This window comes from Canis lupus, chromosome 9, assembly GCF_011100685.1.
Source record: "Canis lupus familiaris isolate Mischka breed German Shepherd chromosome 9, alternate assembly UU_Cfam_GSD_1.0, whole genome shotgun sequence".
Taxonomy (NCBI): Eukaryota; Metazoa; Chordata; class Mammalia; order Carnivora; family Canidae; genus Canis; species Canis lupus.
In genome coordinates this window covers 50,641,474-50,664,256 of record NC_049230.1, presented here as the reverse complement: position 1 = coordinate 50,664,256, position 22,783 = coordinate 50,641,474, and positions in this window count along the sequence as shown.

The window sequence follows — 22,783 nt, the reverse complement described above, 5'->3', positions numbered from 1 at the left end:
CTGCTGGATGTGGCAGGCTTTCTAACAAGCCAGGTCGTGAATTCACCAAGCTGGATAAGCCAAGAAGCAAAATTGAAGTTACTAGGTAGGCAGGTTTGTAACCAATTAAAATGGAGTCCTTGAGGGCGCCTGGGGGTCTCAGCCGGTGAAGCCTCTGCCTTCAGCTCAGGTCATGAGCCCAGGACCCAAGTAGGGCTCCCTGCCTAGCGGGTAGTCTACTTCCTCTCCCTCTGCCCCTCTCCCAGCTCATGCGCTCGCTCGCTTGCTCGCTGTCTATCAAATAATCTCTTGAGGTCATTTATTTTCATTGCTGTGATTTGTTGATATATACACACCACAATTTATCCATTTTCCTATTGAGGGACAGTTAGGGCGTTTCTTGGTTTGGGCCATCTCAGACGGCATTGTTGTGAGCATGTTTGTACCCATCTCTTGGGGCACGTGTTTCCACCTCCTGAGAAGAGCCCCCTGTGGACATGTTCAGCTTTAATGGAACCATTGCTGTAGGGCCGCCCACCTCTCCCAGCAGGGCTCACAGCACCTGGGGCCCCAGGTACCATTGCCAGGTTGATCCTACCTATGGGTACAGGTACCCCCCCACCCCCACCTCGTAGAGCCCTGGGATGCCATCCCACCACCTGACACTTACTCCCATCCGGTGAGGTACACAGAACCAAGTCTTTCTCCCCATTTGACAGAGAAGCTGAGCAGCTTTGCCTGACCCTCAGCAGCTGGGAAGTGGGACATTTGCCATCGTCCCACCCTGACTAGGCGCATCTCTGGAAGGAAGTGTGTGTCCCTGGCCTCTATCCGGGTGAACCCAAGGTCAGGCCCTCGGGGGGAGGCCGGGGCCTGCTGGTCCTCGTCATGCAGCACTTTGGGGGGTGAGCCCTGCTTTCTCCTTGAGCTCAGGATCAGGCCCCGGGCTGCCCCGAGCTCATGAGGTCCCTGGGGAGGGAGACAGGAAGCTCCAGGGGCTGCCTATGACTCACTGGTATGTAAAATGAACTTGATTTAAATTTCGGGATGCCAACCTCCACCTCCAGCATACAGAGGATGAAATTGCCTGCGGATTGAGGGCTCCTGTGCGTGGGCACCTTCCCCGCTGGACCAGCCCCACCCAGGCCTCCTCTGTCACATCCCCTCATGCGGCCCGGGTGAGTCAGACGTCAGGCAGTAGCACCAAGCCCACTGACCTTTGCCGGCCCTCTTCCCCACTATGGAGCATGTTTCCCTTTCACAAGGGGTGAGGAAAAGCCCTAGAAGTCCTAGGGCTCCAGCCCTAAAAGGTATATGCAACCCCACAGTGCTCAGGGCCCCGTGCTGAGCTCCGAGGAAGCACAGCCATTGCAGCAGAAAGCTTACGGTTAAGTTGAAAAGATACCCAAAGACCATTATTTTCTTTCAGTCCCATCTCCGTGGTCAAGGACAACAGCACAAACTTCCACAAGATGGATGCTGAGAACCACAAGATCCCAAGAGGGTTAGCACGTGCTGGGCAAGAACTTCCCACTGTGGGTCACCCCAGACACGATGGTCTGGGTTAGAAGGACACAGATGACGAAACCCCAGGGTCCCGATGAAAAGTTCAAGTTCAAGAGACTGCAGAGGGAAGCCTTGGCCATCTCCAGATTTTCCAGAGCAAAAGGCGGGCAGGGAGCATCAGGACCAGAACCCCAGAGTCTAGGTTCCAGAAGGAGGAACCTCCTGATGAGCTGTAACCCTACAAGGCAGCCAGGCAGGGAAGCAGGGTAGAGGTGGGAGAAATGAGGGTCACCTCCCTCTCTTCTTTGCTCGGTCTCCTGCCAACACCTCCCACCAGCCAAGCCCCTAGAGTTCAGCTTCCCAGGCCATGGAGCAGGACGAGGAAGGCAGGATGGATCTGAGGGCCTCAAGTAGAGCATCCAGTTCCCAGGTGACCACCTCCTCGCGGAGGACAAGTTTAGGGTGGCCCCCAATTTCCCACCTCCTAGAACTGATGCCTTCAATAAGCCCCTCCCCAAGTGTGGGCAGGACCTGCAAGGGGCTTTTAACCGAGAGAAAGTAGCAAAGCGGAGTGTGTGCCCCTCCTGTGGCAGGTTATGCATGACTGTCCTGTGTCTCTGGCCAAAGCCCCTGTGTCTGGCCGGTTTTACTGAAGCAAGTGCTGTGTTGGGAGGCAGCGAATTGCAGGTAGCCTGTGCCTGGCATCAGCGAGGTGCTGAGACCGGCCCCCCGCCAACGGCCTGCAGGAAGTGAAGGCCCTCTGTCCCACAGCACAAGGAACTGAGTGCCCCCAACAACCATGTGAGCTTGGAAGGAGCTCCTTCCCCAGCCGAGCCTCCACATGAGACCCCGGACTCAGCAACTACCTTGATGGGAGCCCCAAGGAGGACCCAGAGGTGCCCAGACTCCTCCCCCAGGAACAGTGGGGCCATCAGCATGTGCCATTTCAGGCTGCTGAGTGTGCGTTCGCGGCGTGTAGCACCAGGCAGTACGCTCATCACAAGCCGCTCAAACAGCGCTAGCCATCCTGGATGGAGATCTGCCGTGCTGAGGAGTAGAGGGTTACTTCTGCGCCTTCACTGATCATACAAAGTCCTATGCAAATACCAGCGAGCACTGGGCTCCCGGGACCCTTGAATGGATTCATGTCCCAGAGTCTGTGACGGGGAATGCAGCCAGGTTCAGGCAGGATAATGGCACCCCTTTCTTTTTTGGAGTTTCCAAATCATCGGAAGATTCTCAGGTTCTTTTCTCCGCTGGCTACCACTCAAAGGCCTCGTTGTTATATTTACTCCACCAAAGCCACAGATAATGCTGCATCAGCACTGCTAACTGAGCATGTGGGCATCGTCACCCTGTCTTGGTCTTCGCAGACCAAACACCACAGCCCTGGGGGCTTCAGTGACAGATTTATTCTCACAGTTCTGAAGGCCGAAAGTCCAAGATCAAGGTCCCAACCAACTCACTGTCCGGTGCAAGCTCCCCTCCTGGCCCGTAGATGGCCACGGTCTTGCTGTGTGCTCATGTGGTAGGGAGGGGAGACAGAGAGACCATGGCTGTCCCCGGGACACCCATTGATAGGATGTAGGCTCCACCCATATGCCTCATTTAACCTTCGTTACCTCCAGAAAGGCCCATCTCCAAATACAGTCACAGTGCGGGTTGGGGCTTCATGACCTAAATTGGGTGGGTGGGGGAAGTACACACAGTCCGTGGCCCAGGGGGTGGGAGTCTCTCCCTCAATCGCCCACCTTGGCTTCTCTCTTCTTTCCTCTGCCAATAAACAACGTTGCCAAACACTCATTTCCCATCAAACACCAGTGTGCCCACGAGAGGAGCAGGTGTCTTGAGAAAATAGGACTATTCTGCGAGATGGGGTTACCCCATGTGGAGTGAAATAGGCTTAGCGAGACAGGGTTGCCCCACGTGGAGCAGCCTCCCCCAGGCTTGCTGGAGTGAGCTCGTGGCCTGCAGAGGGACACCCACCCCCAGCCAGGGCTGGTTCTCCTCGGATGGGCGGGTGAGTGATGGCGCCGCGGGCCCAGACACCACGTGGCCACTCGCCCTCCCGAGTCCAGCCACTGAGTCCGGTCACGCCGTCCCTAAGGTGAGTCAGAGCCCGGCCAGGAGACCCACCTACCCCAGTAGACAGACGAGCCACAAGGGAGCACCGTCCAGGCCGGCGCCAGCTCCCACCCATTCGTTGACACTTCCTGAAGCCGGTTCCTGGCTCAGGCAGGGTTTACCACGACTTCATAAGCTGCCTGAGGCCGCTTCTCCTGCCAACCCATGAGCAAACTAAAACAAGAAGCTTTTCCTCCCTCCAAACGCTTGAAAGGGCATCCGAGGCCCCATCAGTTGCACCCGGCACCCTGCTTGGACTCATCACTCCAGGCTGCCCGGCCTGCAGGCAGGGCCCAAGGGAGGACCCTCAACCCCACTGGGTGCAGGCAGGACCCCTCCCAGGCCTCCCTGCTCATCTGTCCACCTCTCAGTGCAATCTCCCACCAGTCCCTGCCCTGGGGACTCAGAGCAGATCAAAGCCCCAGGTCCCATCGGAGGGGGGACCCCACAGGAAGGCATGATCTGGGCCCCCTAAGTCCTGGCGGGGGGACCCTGCAGGAGGGAACAGTCGGGGCCCCCCAAGTTCTGGCAGGGTGGGGGACCCTGCAGGAGGGGCACAATCAGGGCACCCCAGTCCTGGCAGGGTGGGGGGACCCTGCAGGAGGGCACGATCAGGGCCCCCCGGATCCTGGCGGAGGGGAACCCTGCAGGAGGGGACAATTGGGGTCCCCCAGGTCCTGGTGGGGCGGGGGGACCCTGCAGAAGGGGCACTCAGGCTACCACACAGTGCATTCATTCAGCAGTGTTCTGGAAGCCGTCTGAGCCGGGCTCAGGCTGGCACACCAACTGGGTGCAGCTAAGCCGTGCCCAGTCTGGCTGCTGCAGCACTGCAAGTGCCACCCCTGCCTGCATGGAGCTGCCGGCCCACTGGGAAGATGGCAGCAAGGCACTAACGGGTCCAGGAACCTGGGCCCGACCTCCCCCTCCACCACCAGGGGTCTTTGGGGACGTCCAGTTGTTGCGGCCTTGCCAGGAACGAGTGGGAGGGGTGCATCTGGAAGGGACCGAACTGTAGCTGCGAGGAACAAGGGTCTGGATGGTTATTCTGAAGCCCGCTCACCACTCCTGTCCCAGAGAAAGATAAGAGACACCTGAGGGCCAGGAGCAGGTGGTGGGAAGGCAGGTGTGAAAGTCAGGGGCCTGCAGGGAGGTGGCAGTGGAGAGCACTGGGGACCAAGCCCGCTGTCCCGGATGGTCAGAGTAAATGGACTCTGCAGATGGCTGACATCCAACAGGGCAGGCCAACAAGCAAAGGTCAGGGGCCTGGTTGGGAGAACCTGGGACCTCAGCACAGGGCAGGGGTGGATTATTTAGAGACACTGGCCCCCCAGCTCCTCTGAGCCTTTGGCACCAGCAGATGTAGCCCACCCAGCCCGGGGACAGCATGTGCCCCCCACCGCCCCCTGGACGGGGGCCTGTAACCGGGGTTCGTTACGCTATGGGCTGATTAGGGAAGAGGAGCCAGTACCCCATGGACTTGAGGGCTCTAGAGTAAGAGGCCTTGCTAGAATCATCCAGCACGGGGAGAGGCTGACTGACTCTCCCGAGGTGCCAGGGAAACAGCCCTGGTGGGAGACACGGTGAGTCCCCCAGGCCCCAAGACCCTACCCATGGGGGAGCACCTTGTCTCCTTTCAAGGACAACAGCCGGGGTGCCATGGCCCCAGCGGAGACTGAGAGGCTGACCATGGGGCCCCGGTTCCTTCAGGGGGCAGGGTCCCAACAGGGCAGGGCTGACGAGGGGGCCCAGCCCCCTCACCCCCTGCACTCCCCCTCAGCCCAGTCCCTCAGTGACTCTCAGCTGTCTGGGGGCCCAGGGACAGCTAGAGGAGACCCCCAGCCAGGGCACCCAAGTGGGTCTGCTCAGGTTGTGGGCATGAAGCAAGGCTGGACCCCAGGGTGGAAGCCCCAACCCCAAACCTGGACCCAAACACCCACCCCGGGGGGAGACGGGGCCCCTCCACTCCCAGCTCCTCTGCTGACCCGGTAGGAGAGCCACCAGACCTCACTTAGAACTGCGTCCTGACAGCCTGCCTTGCATGCTCCTCCAACAGGGAATGCAAAGCCCTTTCCCTGCCCCTTGAAAGGAGAACCAAAGTCGCAAGAAAGCATTTTCGTAATAGATTTCAGAAGTGTTATAAAACCTAAATGCAGACAATTTTGTCCACCTGGTTTCTGTACTTCCTAAATAAAACTGCACAAAGACCTAAAATTCTTCCCCATTCCAAAGTGTGCTCAAGAGCACATCCACAAGGGCGGATGAGTCAAACCCTGTGGGGGGGTGGAGGGAGGGAGAGAGAGGGCAGGGAGGGGGAGCAAGAACAAGAGTCCCAACAGCCCACACTCCACTCTGATTTCATCAGAGCCTCCCAGCCCAGACTCCTGGCTCTGGGGACTGAGCAGAGTCCTGCCAGGAGCGAGGCACTTCGTGTCTGCAGGGTCCAGGCCCCAGGAGTCTGCGGGGCCAGCCCTCCCCAGCCTCCTGGGCTCCCCCAGGCTGAGATCCTGCAGTGGAGGACAAGTGGTGGCATCCAGGCCACAGCTCAGGGGATACCTGCTGGTGGTGGGGCTGCAGAGCGTGCCTGTGGCCCGTCTTGGTGTCGAGAGGAGACGGAGAGATGGTGGGACGCAGGGGATTGGGGTCCTGGGTGAGCCTGCCCCCCCGCCCTTCCTGGGGCTCTGGTCCTGCAGCCTGGATCCAAGCTCCCCCACCCCCACCCACCCCCACAGCTCAGGCTTCCCTCCAGGGCCCAGGGCCGGGAAGCTCTAGAAGGTCCCCAGAGGCAGCACCATCAGGCTCTGGACAGGTAGGAGCAGCAGCCGCAGCTCACCTCCCTGGCAGAGGCCGAGTGTTCGCTAGCACCCACTCCACAGACAGGGAACCAGAGGCTCAGGCAGTGAGAAAGCCACTTGCTGGAGGCCACGCAGTCGAGATGTGGCCACGCTGGCAGCCAGACCCACACACCTCGTCTACACCTGCCTCACCACCACCGGCAACTCTCGGGAGCAACCTGGCCCATCACACAGGTGGGCAAACCAAAACCTGGAGAGGACGCAACTAGCTGGCAGGTCCAGGGTGTGTCCCCAGTCTGCGCTGAGGAAGCTGCAGGAGTCCAGGGGTGTCGGGAGGCCCCCTCTCCAAATGTGGGGGGCTCTGTAAGAGCAGCTGACCAGCTGCATCCCCAAACCAGCTCCCAGCGAACTGCACACTCGCTCAGGGGGAGGCGGTGCAGTCAGGGTGCGGCTTGGCGGGGGGTGGAGAATGGTGACAATGAGGGCTCCCAGCTCAGCCCCAGCTGTGGAGTGCAGGGGGCACTGGGCACGGCTCCCTGGCCGGGGCCCGCCTCCTCTCCTGCAGGCCCAGCCTCCCCGGGAAGAGGCCCAGAAAAGGAGGAGGAAAAAATTCATTTCCTGAACATGCACGGAGATGGGGCGGGCGGCAGGCAGCGTCCACGTGGCAGCTCCCAGGCACCAGCACCACCAGCGGCCGCGCCCCCAGCAGGCGTGGAGTGGGGGGGCTCCTGCTGGGGCCGGCAGCACCCTGTCCTCCAAGCCGGGGCCATCAGGCCATCCCCCAACTCTGCCCCCACCCCACCCCAGGGACCCGTGGCCCCTTCTTGCTCCCAGGACAGCGGGGAAATGGGGGATGCGAGAGATGGCAGGGTCTCTCCCTCAGCTCCCCCACTCCAGGCCAGGCTTTTTCTCAGGGCCAGACCCACGCCTCGTGGGCCAGGCCCACCCCAGACACCAGGGTCACAGCTGGGAGCAAACATACCTCTATGCCTTGGGGCCGGTGACAACAGAACAAAGCACATACCAGGTGCCTCCCAGCCTGAGGAGGAAGACACCCGGGGAGACAGGAGGGTGGGGGACGGGGATGGCACCCTGAATATCCCCCCAGAGAAGGCTCTGCCGGGAAGTAGACACCAGAGCAGAGCGTGACTGGAGGCCCCAGCAGATGCAAAGGCCCTGACGCAGGCGCTCACGCCCGGACTGCAGCTGCCAGGCACGCACGCCACCCTCTCCCGAATCACACACCAAGTGGCAGCCGTGTACCTGGCTGTGCGGGTGGGCTCTCCATCAGCAGCTCAGGCTCTCCGGGGAGGGCAGATGCACCAGCCTGTGGCCACCCTGGGGGAGGTCACAGCAGGGCAAGGGGCAGGGGTCACCTGCTCAGGCCTCACATCCGTCAAGGGGCTCAAGAGACTGACCCTGGGTGCTCTCTCCAGAGCAGCGTAAATTCTCCCCCAGGAGTTCTGCTGTGAGGACCCAGGAGGGCACTGGAACAGACCCCAGGCCACTGGGTGCCCTGTTTTGGCCTCCCTGGCTCCCGAAGAGCCTGCGAACATCCCGTGGAAGAGGGTGGGAGTCCTGGGGACAGGAGTCAACAGGGGCCAGCATCCTCCTGAGGGCAGGGGCACATGCTGAGGGCGTAGTGGGCCCTACCTGCTGCCTGCACACCTGTCTACCCCGTCACCCACTGGGCCCTGACCCCACAGTGGGGGGAGAGCCGTGGCTGCCCTGCAGCCAGGGGCTCCTCCAGGCTCAGCCCAGGGCAGTCTCTGCGCAGAGCCCAGGGGTGGACCTTGGATAGGGGTGGGCTGGGCTGGGCCAGGAGGACTTGCCGGGTGCACTGGGGGGGCAGCCCAGGGCCGGTCCAGGTGAGGGAGGCCAGGGCCCTGCTAGACGCCCTTCCCATTCCAGAGCCTTCCGGGGCCCAAGCTCAGCTGGTGTGAAGCCTGCACCCCAAACCCATATTGCCATCCTGTGCTACCAGGTGTGGGACTTGAGCTGGAGCCTCACCTGGGAGAGGTGGACGCGCTACCTCCCACCCAGACATGGGGACACAGGGACACTGGGACACGGAGACGCCAGAGCTGACTGCTCAGGGTTGAACTGAGGCCTGCAATGGGCCAGGCTGAGTCAACCATCACATGCCGGGGAGGCCCCTCCACTCAGACCACTCAGCCTTTCCAGGGGTGGTAATGGGGCACAGGGGGCACAGCGGTGGGTGTGCGGGTCTCAGGCTCTGATTCTAGCTGGGCACCCTAGGGAGCCAAGGTGCCCCCAGGCCAGACAGCAGGGTGGACCCGCGGGCCCGGAGAGGGCCCCACGCCCCTCACAGAGCAGACGTTATGGCCCGGACTCTGCTGGAGAAGGGCCTCTGGCCCAGCTGCTGGGGCGTGGGAGGCCGAAGCCGGGAACATGGGCCGCGGCAACGATGGGCCTATGCGGCCAAGGCTCCTCGGGGATGCCCGGTGTGGGCTCCATGCTGTGGGCGCCATGACTTTACCAGCCTGGACCCTCCATCTTCACATCACGTGGCCAGGCCATGAGAGCTACCTGGGGAAGGAGCCCCTCACCCCAGCGCATGACCCCCCCAGCCTCCTGAGCTGCCCGTGCCCAACCTCCCACCACTCGGGTGGCCCGTGCTGTCTCTAGTGTCCCGGAACCGCAGGGCCGCAGGGAGCTGCCCCCCCCACGGGGGTTGGCCTGGTAGAAGGAGGCCCCAGATTCTGAGAGAGCTCTGTGACTCGGGCACAGTCACCCCACAGCCCTGCGCTCACCCTGCCGGCCCCGCGGCACAGTCTGAGCAGCCCGGGGAGAGCGGAGGGAGGCTGAGCCCCCAGGCCGGTGCCCAGGAGGCCCCTGCTCAGGCTCAGACACTGCACTTGCCCTCTTGAAACCCTTGTTGATTTTTGAACGAGAAGCCCTGGGTTCTCATTTCGCACCAGTTCTGCGCTGGTGCAGCTCCTGGCCTTCACGCTGAATGCGTGGGAATCCGCCATGCATCCACCCTGGGCCTTTACTGACCTTCTGCGAAATGGGTTTACGCCCACTCCCCAGGGTGGCCCGGGAAGGCGACGGGAAGAGCCCAGGAGGGGACGGTGAGGGGTCCCAGAGAGACAGAGGGGCAAGGGGGAGAGGGAAGAGGGGAGGCCCGGGGAGGGGCAAAGCTCCCTCTTTTCCCCATGCTGTCCCCCCTTCCTTCTGTCCATGTCCAGTCCCACCTCACCATCGGAGCTGGGAGGATCAGGGTTGAGTCCTGTGGAAAAGAAGAGGCTGCACATTTTCCGAGATGTTTTAAACGTTGTTTTGGCAACGCCACCTCCTCCACAGCCCGAGTCATCCTGACATAAAATAAGCCTGATCCAGGTCCCGGCCCCAGGCTCCAGCTCCCTCCGCCGCCGCCAGCCCTGGCAGGAGAGGCTGGACTGCCCTCTCCAATTAGCCTCTTTTTGGGGCCAAAATACACCTCTTGGTGCGCCGGGCTCCACACTGCTAAGTGGCAATGCCGCGTCAGCGTGAGTGGTTCCATGCCTCGTGCAGACGTCCTAGGCCAGGTAGGGGCCCAGCCCCACTGCTGTGATGGTGCCTGAGGCACTCAGGGTGCAGGGAGAGAAACTGAGGCCCAAAGAGGCAGAGAGCTCACCCGGGCCTCAGAGCAAGTGGTTAAGCTGGAGCAGGTCCCAGCTGTTGTCCCCAACAGGTAAGTTGTGGGACATCACAGGGCCCATGATACCTCGGGCCCACACGCCCACCTGCCGTGGTGTCCACCTGCCTCCCCTGAGGGCCGCAGCAGGGCACAGAGTGTCAGTAGCTATCCCCAGCGGCACCCCAAGTCGCCCCCTCGAGGACTCAAACTTCCAATGAGGAACAGGCACTCGGCCCCGACAGGGGCCTCTCCAGGGGCTGAGGCTGCCCCCAGAACTCACGGGCCACCTAGGCCCCACGTTGGCCTGGCCACAACCATCGGGAGAGGCTGTCCGCTTATCAGCGCTAACTCTGGATGGGCCACGATTGAGGACATCAGCCCCTACTTATTTCCCGTCACACATCCGAGCTGCCCCCCCCAAGCCCCACCATAGAGACCCCTAAGACCTGCCTGAGCTGTGCACATGGCCTGGGCTCAGGCACCCCGCACACACCTACGCTGGCCAAGCATGGGGACCCAGGAGGACGGAAGCCCGAGGCTGGAAGTGGACATTGGCACTGTAGCTCCGAGGGGGGCAGGCCCCAGGGTAGGCAAGCTGGCTGGGGGTCTCGGGGGCCTCAGGTGTGTGTCAAGGGATGAGCATAGGCAGCCAGTGAGGACTCGGGGAAGCCCAAGGCAGACGCTCTGCAAGGACTAGGGAGGGGGCGGTGACAGTCAGGAGAGGAGGGGTCCAGCCTGACCCCTGGCTTCAAACAGCTTCAGGCTTGGACTCGGGCTTTACCTACAGGTTTTCCTCAGGGTCAAAATAGTCAGATTGTCAACCTCGCTGCGGGGCAGAGGACGGACCACGCCAGGAACTGTGGTGGGAGAGCAGAGAAGGAGATGTCACTGCTGCTGCCTGCACCGGGACAGTGATGGTGGACCCACAAGAGGTGACCTTACTGGGGGAGGGGGGACAGAGGCCGCGGTCCCAGGCCCAGCTTCCCCTGGGAGCCTGGAGGCTCAAGTTACCTGCACCTTCCTTTTTTTTTTTTTTTTAAATTTATTTTTTATTGGTGTTCAATTTGCCAACATATAGAATAACACCCAGTGCTCATCCCATCAAGTGCCCCCCTCAGTGCACCTTCCAAAGTGGAGGTCAGGTGACCAACAGGCTTCGAGCAAAACCTTCTGTTCTCCTTTTGAAACTCTCTGTGTCTTTCATGAATAAATAAATAAAATCTTAAAAAAAAATAAAAAAAATAAAGATTTATGATCTTGTCATGAGCAGAGACGTCGAGTAACCAGGAATGAAAGCTATCGCTGTGGAAATGTTTGGGAGAGACTCTCACCAGGGACCTGCACAAATATGGAACCTTCTTGAGTGTGGGGCGGGGCTGGGCCACCACGCCCAGGACTGCCGCCAGATGGCCCAGGACAGGACCAGCGGAGGCCACCCTGTCCCAGCCGCCAGCATCCCCTCATTTCAGCGCCTCTGCGAGCTCCTACCCAGCTGGGCGTTCTGCTGGCTGGGATTTTTATTGTCGAGTTGTCCTAAAGGTTTATTTTTTTCCCTTGCTGTACAAAATTGATGCCCTCGCTCTTCAGACCGCGGTCTGTCTTCAGGCAGAAAAATGCAACAGGGGAGCCCTGGGACTGTCTGGTTTGTCTCCGCCAGAGGAGGGAGCAGCGGCCCGGCTGCCATAAGGAGGCAGGAGAGGCACCAGCCACGATCCGTGCTCACACAGCGTCCGGCCCAGGAGCACTGACCTGGCCGGGGTCCCAGATGCGGCCGCGGCCCCAGCCCTGCCCGTGTTCACAGGTGCCCGGCGGCTTCGCCCTCCCCCGTAGCGGGCACCGACCTGCCTGCAGCCCAGCAGCCGGCGTTACCCTCGCATCCCGGCAATGGGCCCGTTTCCCAGCCTGCCCTGGCCACGGCCACTGAGCACGGCCGGCGGCTGGGAAGCCAGTGCCCCTTCTCTGCCCCGGCCCTCTCGCCGGCTTCACTCTAGGTCCTCCGGCAGCTGCAGAGGCCGAGAGCACAGTCCCCCGCCGCGAGCAAGTTGCTGTTGTCGCAAAGCCCATGGGCAGGGCTCCTGGCCAGGTGCCGTGCTCAAGGCTCTCTGGGGCTCCTTACTGGCCAGAGCCCGCCTCTCCCCATTTTACAGATGAGGTAACTAAGGCTCAGGGGAGCTCAGAGACGTGCCTAAAGCCACACTGCCTGGGTTGGAAAGCCCATCCCTTTGGATGGACACCGTCACACTGTGACACTCCTGTCGAGCCAGAAGATGACCCCCACAGGCCTTCCAGGAGCCAACCGGCCCCAGCTGGGAGGCCTGGAGGCCCAGATCCATTCAAGCCCCGACCAAACCCACCCTGCCTGTCGGATGCTGGCATCCCATGGAGGAGAGGAGCCAGCATGTGAGAAAACCAGCCTCAGGACGGTGCCACGAGAGCCACCTGGAGAATGGCCAGTGCTGGCACCCAGCTGAGCCGCAATGGGTCACATGAGGGCCAGGTGCCCGCAGAACGTGTGCAAGTCACGGCGTACAGGGTGACTCATGGGGACCACGGCTCTGCCCTGGCCGGCCGCAGGGCTGTGGGGGTGCTGGGGGACCCGCATGGACGGAGCCTGCATGGATGGAGCCGCCTGCGAAGCAGCTCTTCCAGCGCCGATGCGACACTCCGACCAGGCGATGGCATCAGGCTGCAGCCCCGTGAGAAACCTGCTTCTGAACTCCTGGCCCACAGAGGCCATGGAAACCAACCTCCAACCTCATGTCATCTCCAGCCACCAGGGGTGGGCAGCTCCGCCCCAGAGAAAGAAGGTGGAGGAGCGCCACCCCCCACCCCGGACCCAGCAATCGGTGCACTGCATGCACCTGCCCCGAGGCTCCAGGGGGCACACGGCGGGCCCCCAGCCTCCCAGGTTGCAGTCAGGGAGGCAACAGGCATCTCCTCAGGCCGAGCATGACGAGGAGAGGACGGCTTGGCCTACGGAGAAGCAGGTCTGGCTCCCTGGAGGAGGCCCCCCCTGAGCCCCTCAGACTCCCGCCTGGCTCAGGAGGAGGTCTTGTTTCTCTAGGTCACAGGTTCTTAATAGGGAGGGGGGGGAACGGGGTAGGGAGGAGATTGTCCCCTGGGGGACGTTTGGCAATGGCTGGACACAGTTGTGGTTATCTTCTGGGCTGGGGATGCCCACTGGCATCCAGCAGCAGAGGTCAGACGCTTGAGACATCCCCCGGCCGGCCCCAGCCCTGGATGTAGGGGGGACAGGAACCCTGCTCTGGGCCAGCAAAGGGCGAGGGTCCCTCCCAGATGGTCCCCCGAGCCCAGGACAGCCTGGAGGCAGGTGTTTGGGAGACACTGTGGCCCCGACCCCCGGAGCCCAGCGCTGGGGCACTCCACTGAGGTGGGGGAGCCACAGAAGGTACGAGAGGGGTAACCCTGCCACCCAAGCGGAGGGACTTCTAAGCTTGGACTCAAGGAAGCCAAGGCTGGGCGTGGGGCCCAGAGAAGCATGGCAGGTGGACGCACAAGAGCACCACCAGCGCCACCACCAACACAGCCGCCGGCCACCCCATCCTGGGTGTCCCTGAGTGTGTTCACATGTAGCAGCTCACGGATTCCCCACCAGACCCCTCTGAGGCGGGCTCTGGCCCCGTGGCCCAGACAGGGAAACTGAGGCTCGGGGAGAGTCTGTGGTTGCCCATGGCTGGTTCCCCCCGGTCCAGGCCCAGGACCCTTGTCCACCCATCCTGCTGCCTTGTGGCAAACACAGCCATGCCCCTGGGAGCCGCTATCCCTCCATAGGGGGACAAGACAGACCGAAGCCACAGGTGTGCCCTCGTGCCCACTGCGCAGGAGCCCCACAGACACTAACAGTAATCGGCAAAAGGTCAAGAAGCAATAGGATATTTGCGTTCCTAGGACACAGGTGAAGGGCCGAGGGCTGCACGGGGATAGAGGGCCTCCTGGGGGGGGCTGGGACCTGGACAGCCTGTGGGGCCTGTGGAGCCATTACCGTGAAGTCCCCCCAGTAACTCAGTGATGCCAGAGCTGCTCCGATCCCATCTCACAGAAGGAGAAACCAAGGCTCAGAGCGACTTGCTCAAACACGTGCCAGCTCTGGGTGGCGGAGTTGGGAGCCACACCCAAGCCAGTCTGTCTGCAAAGCCCCCCACGCCTGGCACTCACTCACCCCTCGGTCAACACGACCAGTGCCCCTGGGGAGCCCTCTGGGGACCACGACCTCAAGAGGGTTAAGACTTCTACTCACAGAAACCTAGAACACCTGAAGGTCACACTGTGCCATCCATTTGCCAAACACCACCGAGGCCAAAAGGACAAAGAAACCCAGACAGGCAGACATGGTTCAGGACGGCTTCCTGGAGGAAGGGGTAGGGGCAGGAACGGTCACAGAGCTTCCCGTGTTGAAGCCCCAGGGCCACACTGCCAAGACCACTTGGGGTAACCCACTGCAGGGCTTCCCTAGGCTGCATCCACGGCCCCCCAGGAGGCCACCTGCCCGCCTGCCAACCTCTCCGGCCCCTGCTATGGGGAGGAAGAAGGAGGCAATGCTCCCAAGCTCAGCCACTCCCGGGGGATGCAGAGCCACGGATCTTCACCGCTGACTCCCCTGCCCCTGTGTCACCAGAAGTTCTGGGGCTCCTGGGAACGCCTGCATTTCCCGTGGTGGGAAAAGGCCCCCCGGCTTCAGGAGGGATCTCTGGGGACCAGGTTTATGGCCAAGGCCCCAGTGGAGCAGCGGCTGGGGTGCCACATCCGGCACAAGTGGGCACATTCCGCGTGGAGCAGCTGCTGGAGGCAGGTAGGTGCCTTTCCGCTGGGGCTGCGGTGGGCACGTTCCACGTGGAGCAGCTGCTGCAAGGCCAGCAGGGTGGCAAACACCCGTGGAGCCACCACCTGCCCTGACCCCTGCTCACTCTCACACAATCCGCCTCCTGCAGCTCCCCACCCTCAACCCAGCTTCCCCTGCAAGCACCAGCCAAGGTGTAGGTCCGTCCCCTTCCAGCCGACCCTGACACTCATTGTCCTCGGCCCCAAGCGACATGGAAACAGAAAGCAAACCAGAAGCTCAGAGGGCAGGCACCCACCCGAGGCCGACTCAAACCCAGAACCTGTCTGTCTCACCCCTGCCTGGCACTCCCACCCCACCCCAGGCCCCGGAAAGTCCAATACAGAGAATCGGCCCGAGGACAGTGAAGGCCCACAGCCAAGGCCCCACAGGCGGGGGGGGGGGGGAGGGGGGGTTGCTCCCTGCTTAGCAGAGAGCCAGTGGCTACTTTCCATGGAAAAAATGTCTTCAGACCACCCCCCCCCCAGAGGCCAGGAGGCCCCAGCCCATGACTCAAGGCTCTGCTGCAGCCACAGCTGAATCGTGTCCCAGACAGACGGCGCCCCCCCGCCCCCCACACCCTGTGTCCCAAGCCGGGCTCTGCCCCCTGCCCAACCGGACCCACCCCAGGCCTAGCCCCGCAGCCCACCCTGTATCCTTCGGGGCCTCAGCCTCCTACCTGTCGAGAGAAAGGGGAGGTGGGAGGAGCCCTCTGGGGCTTTGCTCAGGGGGTGCCCCATTAGGTGGGCTCCCAGGGCAGGGCCTGGCTTTCAGGTCTGACACAGGTCAGCTGGTCCCATGGAACCTGAGTCCCCTCGGCACACAGCCGCCCACCGTCACTAGGTCACTGGGCTTCTCCACTGGGTTTTACATTGAGAACCGTTTCTGACGAGACATGGGGACAGCAGGAAGCTAGCCCCCCGCCCCATGCAGACTCCCCCAGCTGTGATGTCTCTGGGGACAGCAGGCCTCTCTGGGAGTGGTCCGCAGGTGAGGCTGTGCTCACATTGGCCGGAGGCCTGGCCTCCATCAGGGTCAGGGGGCGTCTACAGGGAGGCCCTAGGATCTTGAGGATGAGGAGTTGGCCCCCTTCCCTGCAAAGCTCCCGTCATGTTCCCAGAGCCCTGGCCTCCGGAGACCTGTCCAGCAGGGCTGCAACAGGCTCGTCTCGACCCAGGGGCTGGAGCTGCCCCAAAGCTGGAGGCACAGAAGTTAGCTGCTGCCCTCACCCCGGCTCCAGGACGGAGGCAGCCGGGACCTGGGCACTGCGTGAGGGCCACCGACACCCAGCCCTGCGGTCCCGGGCACCCTCCCAGACCCGGGAGCCCCCGATGCCGAAGGCATGGTGGGGAGGACACAGCCGGCTCAGCCCAGCCAGGGTTTCTGGAGCCGGTGGGCTTGCGATGGGCTTGATAGAAACCGAACCTTGGCGAGGAGCCCGGTGCAATGCTCCTCCTTTGTCCTCCCTCCCGCAGAGGGGCGGCCCGGCCCCAGCTGGGCCAGGCCACCGGGTTGGGACCAGACACCCCAGGAAGGCCAAAGCCGGGGCCCCGTCCTGCTTTTCCCACTTCTGGAAAAGACCCCGTGTTTCATCAACTGTCCTGATTCGAAAGCCAGGAGCCGGCCTGGGACCCATTCCGTGTTGTGTGTGTCACAAAAGCATCTCCAGCTTCATATTTTCCCCCTGACGTCAGCCGGCATGGTTTGAATCTGAGGTGGCTGTGAAGCCCTCAGAGCATAATTGCCGTTGTCTTTGCAAAGTGAAATCAGATGGTTTTTCCAAACCTCCCCCAACCCCTGCCTCCTCCGCTCCCTCTCTCTCTCTCTCTCTCTCTTTTTTTCATTATGTTCCTTGGACCACGTCCAGATGTTTCCTGCAACAACAACCCTCCAAAAATTCACAGAAAGAGAGCAAGAGCGCGCAGCTTCCTGCCGGCAGGGTGGAAGTGGAGACGTGGCGGGGCGGGGGCGGCCGGCCACGTCTGCAGGCCAGGGAGGCGGCGGGCCCCAGTCGGTCGAGTCCTCTCCCGCCTACACGCCCCGGCTCTGGACTCTGGGAGGACATGGTCCTGGGGCCATGGAGCCTCAAGGACGGCCCAGGGAGAAGCAGGGCCGGGCTTCAGGACCAGGCTTGGGCCCAGACTGTCCTGCGGGGAATCCCAGCCCCGCAGCCTCGGCTTCCCCACGATAGAGGCTGTGTTCAGTTTGAATTAGAAGCAGCCTCTGTCCGGTGCTGGCAGCAGAGAGCACCTGGTCCAGACCCACTCACCTAGAGGCAGGTGTGGAGCTGAACAGGGAGGGCAGGTCCCAGAGGGCTCAGGGGTGAAGGGATGCATGTGCCTCAGAGAGTTTTCCCCGGGGCAGAGGGCAGAGATGGGGGAGAGTGGTGGAGGCCAGCGAACCACTTTGACCAAAGGCCTGAAGCTGGACAGACCCACTTCCGGGCCCAAGGCGTCTCCGGGAGGGCTGGCACCTCTGTGGGGGCCCCTGGGCAGCTACATGAGGGGGCCGGGCAATCCCGGCTATGTGAGCACAGCCACAGCCTCCGCCAGGCCACTGTGGAAGTGTCACCTGAGCCCGAGAAGAAAGAGCCAGGTGCTGCCCTTGGAAGCCCCCACCCGCCTCAACACTCCAGCCTCCGGGGTGACACAAAGTCTTCACGTCCGGAGTCCTGCCAGCCAGCGTCCCCTTCCCCGCCGCCCCCCCCCCCTTTCCTGTGCCCAGACGTTTCAGATCGAGGATGGGGCAGGGGAGCTAGCCAGGCCTCCTCGACCCACGGAGGCTCCACACACTGGCAGCAGTTTGGTTCTCCCCTGGGATTCAGGGACGCCGGGTGGGTGCCCCGGGTGGCCAGAGCGGGAAACGTGGACAGCTGGAGAGAGATGTCAAAGGCCCGGGGAAGCCTCAGCAAACATCCCAGGGGTCTGTACGGCGGGAGCTCCTGGACCAGGACTGCCCTCCATGGGCTGTGGCAGAAATGGGGCCGACACCTTCCCTGCTCACCTGCCTGCAGTGGGCCAAGCCCCAGAGATGCAGCTCAGGGGCCCCACCACCAACCCCAGGTCCAGGGATTCACCAGGACCTGCAGAGCTCCGCCAAGCAACCGCACGGTGATCACAGCCTCTTGCCCATGGACGTGGCCAGCCCTTCCAGAACCCAACTGACAACATGCGTGCGGCCAACCAGGGAAGCCATCTGCACTCTGGCATCCAGTGCTCCTGGGCCCGGGTCACATACACACAGCCAACCTGAGTCTTCTGTCCCTCCAGGGGTCCAGCTGATGCCGGGGGGGTGCTCAAGGGCTCCGTAGATGCCATCATTGGCAGACACTCTCTGGCACGGGCGAAGGCCCCAGGTAAACAAAGGCAGGATGTCCTAAGGGCTCAGAGGTTGCTTCCCAGGAGTCAGGCTAGGGCCCAGATATCTCCCGTGTGCAGGCTGTGGGCACACAGGGGTCGGCCCCGTTAACCCTTTCCTGCAGGGTGACGCAGCCCACTGTGCTCCCGCAAGGGGAGGCCCTGGGCCCGAAGGAGCCCACCACGTAGGGCAGAGTGGGCAAGAAATGTGTCAGGCAGATTTCCAGCCCCTGCCCGACATGCACGGGCCAGCCCCACAGGACCCAGGATGCCTGCTGCTACCCCCGCCTTCCTGATGATGCCCGAAGGCAGGCGGGGTCACAGAGCCTGAAGCCATGCCCGATCTCACGCTGTACACCCTCCCGGCTTCCCAAGCCAGGTGAGCCCAGGCCTCGAGGGGCTCTGAGACCCTGCGGGGCGTGGCTGCGTGGGTGCAGCACCCCCCACCCCGCCAGGCACCACTGGGTTGCTTCCCTCAACTTCGGGTGGACTTTGGACTAGACAGTGGCCACACCTGCTCCAACCTGCCCAGCCCCCCATCCCTAAGAATGTGCAACAAGTGTCTGTTTATCCCCTGGGTGAGGCCCTGGTGAGCACACAACAGAGGATGGGGGTCCGGGGGAGGCAGAGGCCCGCTTGCCACCCACCCCACCGCCTGGAACCACAAACCTTAATCCCAGAAGAACCCCTGCCCCTTACGGCAGGGAGAGAGGGGCAGGGGCCGTGGCTGCGGTCACACGGCACTGTCACAGCCCTCGGCCACCCTGGCACTGATCACCTATCCAGAGATGCCTTTGATGCAGGTTTAATCTTTAGATGCTTCGTGGAAACATTTTAGAAGATCCATGTCTAAAATGGATTCATCGACTTTCCAGGTGGGTCCCTGCCTCCCAGCAGCCCGGAAGGACCACCCAGCCCGGGCTGCAGCAGCAGCAAGGAGAGTTCGTTCACTCAGGCCTGGTGGAGGCTACACAGACCATAACTGGATAATCCTGCCTTGTCTGTCAGCTGAGTTTCGAGAACCCCCACCTGTAACACATACACAAGCGTTCTGGAAAGTTCCCAAGCACACGCATAATGCCTTGTAAACAGCAGTGGGACCAGGCCACACTGTCCAACGGCCTGGCCAGCATGGCTCGAGGTTTCTGGCCCACCTGCCAGTAGCTGGACTCTTCCTGCAGTGTTTGTAACTGGAAGATGGGAAAACACCAACCCCGGCCGCAGGTCAGAAATAAGAGGATTTAAACTCGTGGGTCCATCAGGAGCACCTGATGGAGAGGTCATCCAAGGTCCTTCGTTCCTTTTTGGTTTTGTTTTGTTTTGTTTAAATATTTTATTTATTTATTCATGAGAAACACAGAGAGGCAGAGACACAGGCAGAGGGAGAAGCAGGCTCCCTGCAGGGAGCCCGATGTGGGACTCGATCCCAGGACCCCGGGATCACACCTGAGCCAAAGGTGTCTGCTCAATCACTGAGCCACCCAGGTGTCCCAGGTCCTTGATCCCTTTACACTCTCCTTGATCTCCATGAGCCCTACACGGGGTACCAGGAACGAAATTAGAAGATTTTTGCGCCCACAGGACTCCTATGTATGCCGCAGAACCCAGCTCAGCCCCTCCTGCACTGGCTGCTCTCTCATCTGTGTGCCCATAGCGCCTACTCCCAACATGGCCTAGCCCACATGCAGCCCCATGAGAATGCTCTGGACTTTCACTGTCCAATACGCCAGCTACCAGCCACATGTGACTTTGGGGAGCTCGAAACATGGCTTGCACAAATGGAGATGTGCTGGAAGTGTAAATGTACACCAATTCTCAAGGACTTTGTACCAAAAGCCAAATGAAAAATGGCTCATTAGTAACTTTTATATTACTTGCATATTGAAGTAATAATAATTCATCATATTGGGTTAAATAAAAATATATTATTAAAATTCACGTGGTTCTTGATGAAACGACTACAATGTGTTTAATCCCATATGTGGCCCACATTGCATCTCTGTCAGAGAGACTCTGCTAACTGCTGAGCCAGTTCAGCTTCCCAGGCAGTGTTTGCTGAATGAATGAAGGAATGAGAGAACGAATGAATGAGTGGGTGGGTGCTCCGCAGGGAGCGCCCGGGAATCTGACTCGCCCCAGCAGGACTGTCGTGTTGCCGTGCAGGCGGCCTGTGACGTTCAGCGAAGCACAGCCCCCCTCCTCTGAGGTCTACAGCCAGCCCACCCCTCAGGTGCTCACCCCACGGGGCACCCGGCCCTGTGCTGGGAGCTCGGGGCACCCCAAGGAGAAGCTGGGGAGCCTCACAGGTGGCTGAGCACGCCCCTAACCAAGCCTGGAGGCTCCGAGGGGGCAGAAGCAGGGGCAGGGAGGGGGCCCCGGGAGCAGGAGGGCGTCGGAAGGCCGGTGAGAGGCTGGGCCATCTGGAAGGGACTGAGGCAGCCGGCGGGGCTGTGCGGCGTCTGGCTGCCGCTGGGTTGCCCGGCAGCCCTGTACCTGACCTGCCCCGCGCCCCACATGCCGCGCTCTCACCTGCCAGCTGTCCCTGGCTGCCCGGCCCTCCACTGCCTCTGAGCCTCCACACCTGCTGTTCCCCTGCTGGGATGGCTTTCCCTGGATCTTCGCGGGGTTGGCTCCTGGCTGAGGCCTGCTCAGAGCAGGGCTGGCCCCCAGATGGTCCCCCCACCTGCCGCCCATCTGGCCTCCTCAGGGTGCGAGGCTGGGACCCAGGCCCGGCCCCAGAGGCAGCCGCAGGTGCGCTGCGGGGCTTCCGCGACCCTCTGCCCTCCTGCAGGGCCGGCCCGCCAATGCGAAGGTGCCCTCCGGGCGTTCTGCAGGCCCCGGGGACCCCTGGGGGGTCACGCTGGGGTCCGGGGGGGTCAGAGTCCCTGATGACTTCACACCTGAGGGGGTCCGGCCGGGGGGGGGCGCCCACTGGACCTCCCCCAGGACCGCGGCCGCAGCAGGTGCACCCGGCCGCCCTCGCCCTCCGTCCGGGGTGAGGGGACCCGCTGGGAGGCCGCGCGGGGACGGGGACTGGGCGGGGGGGGGGGGGGTCGCAGCGCCGCGGGACCCTCCTGCGCGGCCCCACAGCTCCCTCCGCGTTTTCCGCCGCGGCCTCCAGGCGGGACGTGGGAAGGACGCGCATGTGAGGAAAGGGGGACCTCGGCCAGGCGGCGGCGCTCGGCCCGAGCTGGGGACCCGCGGGCCCGCGGGCGCGGAGGGGGCGGCCCGGGCGGTTGCCGGGGAGACGGCGGCCCGGGCCAATGGGCGGGGGCCACGGCCGGCGGCCGGAGCGCTCACGGGGCGACGCTGCCCTCTGGTGGCGGCGGCGGGTATGACAGCCGGGCTGCGCGCCCGGAGCCGGTGGGGCCCCGCGCAGGTCGGCGGCAGGGGCATCCAGGTGATTCGCACCTGCCGGGCGGCAGGGCCTACGCGGTCGCCGCGAGCTCCCCGCCATCCTGCGCTCCGGGGAGGTTACTGTCTGCCGCAGTCGGCCTTGCCCGAAGCCCCGCTGGGCGGGGGGAGCGGGGTGGGGGAATAGAAAGAGCTCGCGAAACGCCTTTCCTTGACCCGGCCTCAGGTCGGGGTCATAATCCGCAGAGTTCAGCGTGCAAACGCAGGCCTTGCTGAGCCCGCTCGTTCCATAGATTATTTTGGGTTTAGAGACCCTAAAGTTGCAAAATTGAAGGACCTTCAGCTTGGAATAATTAGATAGCGCCACGCACCGTCCACCCGGAGGCTTGCAACCCAGCTGTACTAGGGCTGTCGCTCCAGCTGGGAGGTGCCTCCACCTGCAGGGGGCGGGGCGGGTGGAGGGGGAGCTGGATTTCCCGAGCCCTAAGGGGGCCTGACCCACGTCACAGGGGTGGCCACCAAAGCTCCAGGCCTCAAGCAGGCTGACCGCTCACACCATCACCCCCACCTGGCCCCAGTTGTGACAGCTGTCACTCTCCCGAACCCATGGTGGCAGACCCGGCCAACCTGGCCTCTGTGTCCTGCACCAGACGAGACCTCAGGCCCCTTCTCAAGGCGGCTCCAGGAAGCCCTCTCGGGTGGGACGGCGAGCGGCTAGCCACTCCATCCACACTGCATTTCCCCTAACTCACTGCTTTTTTCGGAAGTTGCTTTTTTCCTCCCAAAGTATCACGTGTCCCACCCAACATTCATTGCATTTGTCCTTGCTGGCAAACTCCCACACCCGTCCCTCCAACCTGGCCCCACCGGGCCCTTGGAGACCCCACGGCCCTCCCGCCACCCGGGTATCTTGGTCCTCAGCCCCCTAGGCAGTGTCCACCTCGCTCACCCGAAGACCCTGAGGACCCAGGAGAGTCCCACCTTCCACCCCCGCATCCAGCTCGGACCCTCTGCCCCTCAGCCAGGAAGGCCCTGACTCAGGCCTGGGAACCTGCCCAGGGCCTCGAGTCACAGCCTGTTCGTTCCAGACAGACACCTGTTGTGGATTCCGCACACGGAGCCCTGGAGACCCTGTTGTCCTCGCCGTGCACTCAGCCCAGCTCAGTGCCATGAGGAGGCACGAGGACTGGCC